Raw genomic sequence first — 10,424 nt, forward strand, 5'->3', positions numbered from 1 at the left:
TGTCAAAGGTTTAAATTTTAAGTTGCACCTATTTGCTTCTTGTTTCTGTAACCAAGATGAAAGGGATGATCTTTTTATTGCAATTTGTTTGACAAAAAGTTGGGGTTTTTTTGTGAGGGATAAAATAACCTTTCTAGGAAATGTTTTGCCAGGTACACCCAGGCAGCCAGGAGCTGGCTGGGATTATTTTATTTATTCCCTCATTCCCAGCGTACCTACCTGTCTTTGCTATTCTCCTTCTGGACCAAATGGGAATGCATCTGTGGGGAGGCGAGGCTGAGGAGTACCAGGGACTTATCTCCTACCTGACCTGCTTGTGTTAATGCACTAGTTAGACATGATAAGAAAGTTTTGATATAATCCAGGCACTTTTCCTCATTGTTTCAGCATTTTTCCAGCTAGCATAAATGTACATAGTGTTCCTGAATTGCTCAGCGTTTGTAAATACTGGGAACAAAAAAGCTCAAAAATGAGGAGAAAAAGGAACAGCAATACACAAAATCTGGAAGGGAATAGAAGATGCTCTTGCATTATTTATTTCATGTGTTGAACAAACAGGAAAAAAAAATCTTTTTTGGTAAACACCACTGTGAAATTTAAGCGTGATCTGCTCTTGTAAGCGTCTGCCCACAGCTTGCACCCCAGGCTGCTGTGAAAGCTAAGTGGAGGACCTGTGTTTTAGCCCCGCTATGGCTCTGAAATTCTGAATAACCACACAGTAATATAAAAGCAGCTACAGAGTCCCAGGTGGCCACATATTTGTGACAAGATGATCAACTATGCGTGCAGCACAACCACAGGAAAAATCCACTGGGTTCAAAGCTCCTGAGCCCCTAACTGTGGTAGCAAGGACTCTCCCTACCAAACTGGGTAGAATTTGTGAGATTTCATTAAAATCTGTCGTTTGCCTCGGTGGTTGGAGGATGCTGTCGATGCTCTGGGGATGCAGAGGATGAAGAGTGCAGCTGCAGCGCGGGAGATACAGAGATGGGAGATGGGGGGGAGGCAGCAGGTGCCTACTGCATCTCACTCTGACCAGGTACCCACAGTTTGGGCACCGCCTGGAAAACTGGGAAATTCACCTCCAGTAAACATACAGTGGGTTGCTTTTTATTTATTAGTCTAAATCCAAGCTAACATCCCACCTTCAGGTCCTTGCTCTTTAGCCTTTGCTGCAAAAGCTGAAGAAGCTGAGCTGGATTTGCGGTGCAAATGTTAATGCTCTGTCCTCTTTGGGGCTATGAAATATGGGTACAGTAAGTTGTAAGGTTTAAGTTATTCAGGTTTGTAATAATCTTTTTGACCCAGATCCTGAAGAACTGGAGATGGGCTTCATTGCTCCAGTGGGTGGGACATGGGTGTTTTTGGGGACTTTTGGTGATGAGCGTAGAGAGCTGAGTCGCTCCGGCTGCCTCATAGTCAGCAACGCGAGCAGCTTCCTCTGCTTAGTACTTGGCACTGGAGCAGCAGTCGAAGACTCTTAGTGAGTCAGAGTCACTTTTATCAGAAAAAAGCTATTTCTGTTCTTAACGCCTTTGAAGCTGTGACTGCAACTTCAGAAGTTAAAAAAACAATTTGATAAGAAAAGCCTCTTCTTATTACTTTTTTAAAGTGAGTAAATAGGGAGCTGGGCACCCAGAGCAGGGAAGTCAGAGGACTGGGGAGCTGCGGTGCTGCAGGCAGCTGCAGCCTTGCCTCCCTATTGTGGGGGCTTGTGCAGACCCCTCCCCGCCCGCCGGTCCTCCCTCAGGAAACACTGGTGGGTTGTGAGCAAGGAGTTGCACAACTCTTTTGCATCTCAGGGATCCTACTCGCTTTCTACACCTCCCCAAGGCACCTGCCCTTCTTCGCCTGGGGCTCAGCCCCTCGTAACAGCCCCCTGCCATGAGCCTGCCTGGCCCAAAGGAGCTTTCTGGGTGCAGGACGAGGTGCAGCTGGAGGAGCCGTGCTCGCAGCTCAGCCTCATCCCACTTCTCTTTAAATTGTTGCAGAATGGGTAAAGGGCGTGCAAAGACACATTAATTTCCTCTGGACTGCGGTGCTCCGGGGGGATGCAGGGATGGGGCAGGGGCTGCGGTGCTCCCAGCAGCCATTCCCAACCGGTGCCAAAGCCCGACTGGGAGGTGCGCTCCTGGGCTGTGACAGACTGTGTGCCACAGAGCCCTCATTCTCCAAACAGGGACCTTCCTCCACTTGATGCCCCAGCCTTGTCACCCTGAATTCAAAACACTGGGGAGTGCAGATTAAGGGTGAAGATGTGATGTGAGGGATGTTAAAACAACTTGTGGCACTCGGTGCTCGTTCTCTTTGCAAGGCCATTTCCACTCGCCACCGAGGAGCATGAGATGCTCTCTGGAAAGTAGCAAGCTGCCTTTCCCCCATCGGCTCTTGCGCAAGGCTCCCACGTCACTGCTCGAGCTCTTGTTGTTCTTGCCCTCACAGCTGGGACAGGAAGCGACGGTGCAGATGGGAGTCACTCTCCCTCGAGAAACCTCCCACCAGGCTCAGCACCGGGACCGCCACACTGGTGGGTCTCTCCTGCAGCCAGGAAAAACCTTTCCAAGCAGGGAAGCAGCTCTGTGCATGCAAGAGCCCATAACAACGGGGCAGCTGACTGCAGCGCAACCTGAGTTGATGCTCGCAGCCAGCTCCCTGTTTGCACAAGCACTGAGGAGGTTCAGCTCTAGCCACCTCCCTGGGAGAGCTGGCCCAGGAATGACAAGAAATGAGGCTTATGTCCAAGCCCTGGGTGTGTGCAAATCACAGGGAGATTTTGCTGCTGGGAAACATTTCTCCCAAATAATGCCAGCTGCTGCCTCAAAGCCCATGGCAGTGCAGGGATGGGGTGGCGGCAGGTGAGGACAGAGTAGCTCTTGGCACGGTGCATCGTGGTGCAGTGGCACGCAACAGCCGTGGGCTCTCAATGGGGAAACACGAGTGATTTTGGCAAGTAGGGAGCAGGTGGAGGAGAAAACACATGAGTGAAAGGGAAGGGAGCGGAAAGGCTGTGTTTAAAGGTTAACACTTGCCCTGGGAGAGAGGAGGCGAATGTCTGTGCTTTTAAATAGCATTTGCTGACGAGGTTGTCTCACAGCTATTTGGTTTGGGTTTTTTCTTAAAAGACCAATTATGTCCCTTTTTTTCCACTGTACTTGCTCACACCCCTGTGGAGTAGAGAGCCTGATGAACATCATTGTGAGATCTCAGGTCGTCACCACCTTCCCGGTGCGGTAGCATTAGTTCACACCTCCCACACTTGTTGCATTTCTTTAATACAGCAAGAAAAACCTGGCACGGCAGAAAAATACTTTCCGCTAAATTACCGCAGTGTTTTGACTAACCTCAAAATTGTAGCATCCCTTTCTTCCTGGTCCCTTACTTCCCTGAGATGTGTGGATGAGGGGTTTTTGCATCCCACTAAAACACACACGTGGGGTCCCGGTGCGTTGCTGTGACAGAGGAGCGCAGGGCTCCAGCACCGAGCACGTAGGGTTGCCCTGTCACTTTCATGCCCTGAGCCTGTGATGTGTCAGAGGGCGACTTGTTCACGGCATATTTGCTTTATATCACTAAAAAGGAGGAAGCTGGAAGCTACCATCTGCTCTGAGCTGTGCCAATCCCTTCGGCACAAAGAAGCCGTGTCCATCGCTGCCCGGACGAGGCTGCCCCCAATTGCAACCAGCCAGTACCCCGGAGCTGAGCACCAGTCCTTGGCATCCTGCTGGGCTGTGCCAGTCTCCCAGGCACCCCCCAAACTCACCAGTAACTTTGCACGTCTGCAAAATGTCGGGCATTGACGTGTACAGGCTGTGTCACCCCAGGCCTCATCGGCAGGCGCGTGTTTCTGTGGCACTGTGAAAGGTGGATTTTAACACAGGAGCTTCTCCAGTGCTGGTGCAGAGCAGGCAGGGTGGCCGTGGTCCGGGAGGGCTCTGAGAGTGCTTTAATTCATACCCTTACCAAAAGCCCCTGGGGAATCACTGCCACTGTGGAGCCTCTTCCCAAACACTCAAGCCGATGAAAGGAGCCATCATTCTCCATGGGAAAAAGCTGATGGGCGGCAGAAAGTGCCTCTGAGAAGATACAAGGATGATGGAGGTGTCTGATTAACTGCTGAGCAATTTCTTCCCCGTATGGTGGTTGTGCTCTGTGCCGTGCCAGCAGGAGCAAGGCTGAGTGAGGCAGCGGGCAGTGGTGGCAGTGCCCAGGCGTCTGCAGGGGACATCATGGAGCAGGCAGAGAAGCTGCCTCCGAGAGCACTGACAGGCGCCGCAGGATTTCACCATGCGGGCAGAGGCAGCGAAGGGAGCTGATCTCTGCCTTTCTGCTCTCCATCACCCCGAACTGCACTGGGGGTGAGTCGGGAGGGAGAGACGCTGCTGCTCTGGCTTTTTGCTGAACAGAAACAGGAGGAGGGGGGGGGGGGGTTGCTGGGCTAAAACCACTGCAGATGTGCCAGCTGTTTTGTGGGCCACAGCAGTACCTGCTCAGAGGGCTGCGCTCACCGCAAAGTTAACCAAAGTCAGAATTAGAGTCCCATCCCTCTGTTAAACCTTTAGCAGAAAAAGGTATAGGCTGAAAGCCAAGTGTTTGACATTTCAGCTGATACCAGGGATGCAGAATAACACCCTTGGGTTGTGTGTGGTCCCCCTGTGTTTCACCTTTCCGCTCACAGGAAGCAAATTTGCAGCTCTTTGCTCCACAAGACACAGGACCATGGTTTGCAGCTGCACTGGGCACATGGTGCCAGCAGCTCAGCCCCACAGGTGCAGCCCCGTCCTCAAGTGCATCCCTGGGGAGGCAGCAGCCAGCAGTTGTCCGAGGCTGGGAGTGCCGCTGTGGGCTTACAAGAGCTGCTTGTTCCTCCCAGGCAGCCCAGCATCTGCGGCCTGGGTTTCTAGTGAGATAAGAACTTGTTTTCTCCGGAAAGTTTCAGGGGAAATGAAGTGGCTAGTTTGAGTCAATTTGAGAGCCAAACACTCTTTGCTTGTCAGAGAGCCGTGGGAAAGTGTCCTGCAAGGTGCCTCCTGCATCCCTGTGGCATCCCTGTGGCATCCCTCCTGCATCTCTCCCGTGTTCCTGCACCATCCCTGCAGCATCCGCTCTGCACCGTTGCAGTGTCCCTGTAGCATCCTTCTTGCATCCCTGCAGCATCCCATATCCCTCTCACATCCCTTCCACCAAACCCCGTGTCAGCTTCAAAAGGTCAGGGGGAATTTCTCAAAAGTTTGTTAAATTTGGCATGATTTCTTTTGGGGATTGGCTGAGGGAGGGTTTGTTGCTGACCTTGACACAGTTTGCGATATTTACTGTGGCTCCTGCTCCTCTCTGCAGGGAGCAAATCACTCGTGTGCAGGTTTTCGTGTTCGCAGGCAACAGCCACAGGGGGGGGACCGAGACTGCTCCAGCCCGTGCGTGTTCTCAGTGCTGGAGTGGGGAGCAGATACCTCCGCTGCATTAAAAGGAAATTAAATCCGCCGTGTTGCCACTCAAGATCGGTGATGAAACCTGCCGCAGTACCCTTAACTCTGCCCACTGGAGTGCGTTAAATAAGGGGTCTTCACAGCATATAGAGATCTTGGGGCTGAACAGAGAAGAATGAGTACTGGGAGAGGATGACAAATGTGGGCGCAGGTCCCCCGTACCCAGTAGGAGACGAGGAAATCTTGTCCTTGATACCAAGTGCAGCTGTGGGGAATTTAGCCTCTCCCACCTGTGAGCTGACTCCAAGCCCCAGTGCTGGGGGATGCTCCCGGTTCCCTGCTGGGGATCGCAGCTGATGGTGATCGGGTCCTGAAGAGCTGTGAAAGGTGGTGGAGGAGCTGCAGCTGCAGCAGATAAACCCTCAACCCTATAAATCCCGGAGGGGTGGGAGAGGTCTCCTTTCTAGAAGAGTGTACTGGGGTGGGAAGCTGGTACCTTTCCTCCCCATTGGGCAATACCTGGCTCGTGGCAGTGCCTTTCCCAGCCTTCTAGTCCAGGTATGAAAATACTTTGTATGGTTTGGGAGAGGGGTCACGACGTTGTGGGTTTCTGCTTTGCTTTCTCTCCCGCGGTTTGATCTGTGCCTTTGGCAGGTTGCTCTGAGTACCTGTTTTTTGCATGAATATAGGTGTTTGTGGCCACCTTTCTGTGTTTGGGAGTGACTGCGAGGGCTGGTTCCTTGATGGGAGCCCCGTGGGGTCATGCATGGAGAGTGAAGGACCCTTGCAGGGTACATAGGCTGCAGCCCCAAGGGAGCAGCTATGTTGCAAACCATGGCATGAAATTCTGGTACTAGCCAAGCCGTTGTACAGATCTGCTGGAGGTGAGCCTGGGCTGGTGTGGGATTTAGTGATGCTGTCCTAGGGCTGGGGTCAAGGTCCTGGACTTTAGCGAGGCTCTTCAGGCCTGGTAAGATCAGCTGGAAAGTGACAGTTAAAGAGAGTGGGCAGGCACCTCTGGTCCCTGCGGCAGGGGATTTTCTGCCTCTGTGTCCCAAGCAAGATTAGTAATGCCATGATGCTTGATGCTTATCATCTGCTTTTTCACAGGAGTGCAGTGGAAAAGCGAATGGTGCTGCTTACCCGTGCCACCAGTGTCCTGGGGGGTTTCATGGTTTGCTTTTGGGCTTTTTTTGTTGCTGTTTCTCGTAATGCTGTTTGGCCAGAAGCCAGCACCTCAGGGGATCCCTCATCAGGTACAGTGTGCCCAGAGCTGCTCCTTTGTGGCTGTGGTTACACACACCCAAGGAAAACAGCTCCTTGTTTCCTGCAGGGCTCATCACTTTTTTGTAAAATCCTGCTTAATGCTCTTCAGAGGTGACAGCCTGCGATGGGCCAGCTGGCACCGTGCAGCCTCAGCCCGTGGGTGTTGACCGCTGCTCGAGATGGGCATTGCTGAGCTGCTGCGATTGGACTGTGTTTCCCTTGGGGCTGTTTGAATAATGTGTAGGTGACACCATGCAGCAGGACTGGATGGCTCTGTGGTGTAGCTGCTGTCTGATGGTTTGCAGCATGGAGCCAGCTTGCTTTCGCACCAGGGAGGCCGCAGCGGAGTGGGGGACGCTGGGCTGTGCTGCAGGCACAACAGCCGATGAAATGTTGCGTTGCCTCAATGCTCCTTCTTTTGCTGATGCATCAGGCAAACTGCAAGCTGAAGCAGAAAAATATAATTTCCTAATTTTCTTTCTCCTGCTGCCCTTAAATTAGGTGCTTTTTACTGGAGAGAAGCAGGCGTGCTTGTGCAGAGGGAAGAGGAGCCATCAGGCCCAGCAGTGGCTCAGAGGGAAATTTGTATTTGCTTCTTGCAGGCTGGTGGGGGGGAAACAAAATTCAGCAATTGTGGTGCTGACAAAATAAAGCTTTTTCTCCTGATAAAGCAACCACTTTACAAATTCAATTCCTGGTTGGGTGCAATGCGGCTTTCCTTCTGGCTGCCTCAGGCTAAGGCCCCCAGTGGAGCAGGGCAGGAGAAAGGCTCATGAGACTCAATTAGTGATGAAGCAATGAGGGAGATGAGCAGAAAGGATGTGCCCTTGCCTATGGAGCTGCAAATCCCAGCAGCAAAGCTGGGGCTAGGCGCTATTGCTGTATGCGCGTGGGGTGGGTGGCCTGGATCCTGCTCTGGACAAGGCAGCTCAGGTTGTTCAGGATCTCCTCTCCATCAAAGGTGGAACAGGATGGAGTTCTGCTGTTGGGAAATGGTGCTGGGTCGATGCTGACAACAGGAGGTTAAAGAGGTGTCTGAATGGGTGCCCTTGCTGAGTGGTGCCCTTGCACAAAAGGCTTTTTGACTGTTTCCAAAGCAGATGGAGCATTTTTCTATCTATAAGAGCCAAATTGAATAGGAATTGCTGGGGAGAATGATGAGAAGCAGCTGAATCTTTATTGTTGCAGTTCAGCCTTGTTTCCACTGTTCAGCACAAGATGTTTAAAGAGCTGAAAAGGAGACTGTTAAACTGTCTCTTACTAAGCATCAATTACCAAGGCAGGGCTGGGTACATCCACCTAGTGCTGTGCTGGGATAAGTGGTGACTGGGTGCTGCCAGACACCAGCTTGCACACTGGTAGCAGCGGGGGAACTGGGTTGAGACATATGAAGAAAGGACAGAAATGCTAAGGAATGGCCCCCGTGCATCTGCAGTGCAAGGGGAGAGTAGAGGCAGTGGAAGGCTGAAGATTGTGCTGGGGGGGGGAAAGCAACCATGGAGGATGGTGCTACAGGTGGGTGTTGATGGAACTGGGTCCAGGACAGATCCCTGAGGTCAAGCTGAGCCTCTTTGCTTGCTTGCTCTGCCCTTCCCCAGCCCCTGCCTGGGGCCAGGTCACTGTGCCAGAGGCTGAGCCACCTGCGTCACTGCTGAGCTGGCCTGACCCCAGCAGCCTCACCAGGGGCCCCTGTTTGGAAACAGTGGCTCCATAGCAAAGGCGGGCAGGTGTCCAACCATAACATGAAGTGCATTGCGACATGGCGTAGGGGATGCTGAGAGGCACCGTGGTATGTGAGGGCTCCTTCCTCTTGGAAAGCAGCCCTGCAGGGAGGCTCACAGGCACCGGCCATCCCCATAGCATGCTCGAGCTTGGCCCTTTCTCCTTGCAAGCTGCTTTCTCAGCCCCTTTTCCCCTTTCAACTGCCTTGCTGCCCCTTCCTCAGTGTATTTCAGCTTTAGTTTTGGCTCTTTAGTTTTGAGGGTTGGGTATGGGAGACCAGCCAGCAGGGCTGGGGTTTGACTCCCCTGCCTGAGGTGTCAGGCTGGGGGCTGCCCATGGTGGCAAACATGTGTGGGGTTGGATGTATGTGGCTTGTCCTTGTCTGCCAGTGAGTGCTGGTGGCTGCACCAGGGAGAAAAGGATCATCAGCATGTGTGGCTGCAGCTGTTCCTGCAGAAAGGTGTTTGCAACAACCCCTTAAGATACAGGGTCTCACGGTATTGCTGGGGTGGTTGTCTTGGCTCTTTGGAGCCCCTGCAAGCAGGTCAAGCAGAGCTGGGTGATGCTGTGCTGCATCTAAAGTTTTTCTAAATTAGGTCAGCTATGTGTACCTTTCTGTTGAGCAGACACAAATTTGCTCTGCTGCTCTCAGGTCTGTCCTGGGACTCAGGTGCTGCCTGGAGCTCCCCTGGGAAGCCACTGGTTTTTCTGCCTTCCCTTTTGTCCCCAGGGCTGGAGAGGACAGCGGTGCCAGCGTGGGAGCTGCTGGTTTGTGCTCTGCAATGTATGTTGGGCCTCTCCTCCTGTTCCCAGCAAACCCATGGGGAGAGCCTGGGGGAGGAGGTGGTGTTGGTATGGCTCATGGTGCTGAGAGGCAGGTCTCCTGTGGCCATGGCATAAAAAAGAAAATTCAAACCCCCTATGAAACAGCTCCATGAAATAGCACCTTCCTGTCCCAGCACATTCTGGCTGTCACACCTCCACACCCTGCACTGTGCTGTTGTTAGTGTCACTTGTGTCTTTTTGAGAGTAAGAGATGGGGCTCCATGGTGAGAGGGGAGCAGGGCACTGGGGTACCAGGACGAAGGAAACAGAGGCGCAGCAGGGACAGTTGGCTGAAGATCTGGGGGCTTGCCCAGGTATGCCAAGGCAGGAGCTGGTGCTCTAACAGCTGGACCCCACCAGCCCTGCTCCGTTGTGCAGCTTTTCTTGAGCACCTGCCATCAAAGCCCAAGCCGGGAAGTCCTTTCTGCTCACAGCGCTTCTGTCATGTGATGGTTGTTGCAGCTGGGGCACACTGGGTGGCATGGAAACCTGCAAAGGTCTTTTGCAAGCCGCTGTGAAAGCTTTTAATCTGATGTTGCTGACATAATATTGGGTGTTTGAAAACCTTTGTTTGATCAAGCAAACCGGTTTCTAATCCTCTGCATAGGAAACTTCACTCTGCACTGAGGAACCTGACCTGGGGGACGAATTGGTCCAACCTGCCACTGAGGAGCTTTACTGTGAAACTAAAAAGCCAGTTTGATTGTGTGGAAACATTGCCTGCAGTGGAAGGATTGATGACTTGGTGGTTTCATTAATTCTAATTCTAGTGCTTTCACTTTCAGTAGAGAGTTCATCTAATGATGGTATCGAATAATTACCTAGAGATCAGCACCACATCCTGTGCTCTGCAGGAAACTGAGGCATGCAACAGGGCAAGTCTGGCTCAGGTGGTCTTGAGGGGCAGTGAAAGGTCCTGATCTCTGTAACATCAGACCCTATGGGATGCCCAGGACACCTGAGGAGCAAAAGCTCAGGGATTTCAGTAGGGCAAAAGTATTTTGATTTGAGGTGAAACGTGTCACTACAGAGGAAATACAAGGAAATACAGTTTCATGGCAATAAACATGGCATTTATTCAACTGAAATCAGTATCAATCTCAAAAGACACAGGGTGACTGTATTGCACTCAGACTTAACAATGTAGTGTTACACAATCTCTTGACATCATTTTAAATATATGAAATG

The 10,424-nt window shown here is 52.1% G+C and overlaps 1 long non-coding RNA gene across 1 annotated transcript; it reads left to right on the plus strand.

Moving 5' to 3' along the window:
- The first annotated feature begins 5,899 nt into the window (after positions 1-5,899).
- Positions 5,900-9,917, plus strand: LOC148054353 (uncharacterized). Its single transcript, XR_015707378.1, has 3 exons — positions 5,900-5,981; positions 9,142-9,195; positions 9,844-9,917. It is a non-coding gene; the product is annotated as an uncharacterized LOC148054353 (long non-coding RNA).
- Positions 9,918-10,424: the final 507 nt, after the last annotated feature.

This window comes from Nipponia nippon, unplaced genomic scaffold (assembly GCF_047370975.1).
Source record: "Nipponia nippon isolate SJK-2023a ecotype South Korea unplaced genomic scaffold, ASM4737097v1 scaffold_31, whole genome shotgun sequence".
Taxonomy (NCBI): Eukaryota; Metazoa; Chordata; class Aves; order Pelecaniformes; family Threskiornithidae; genus Nipponia; species Nipponia nippon.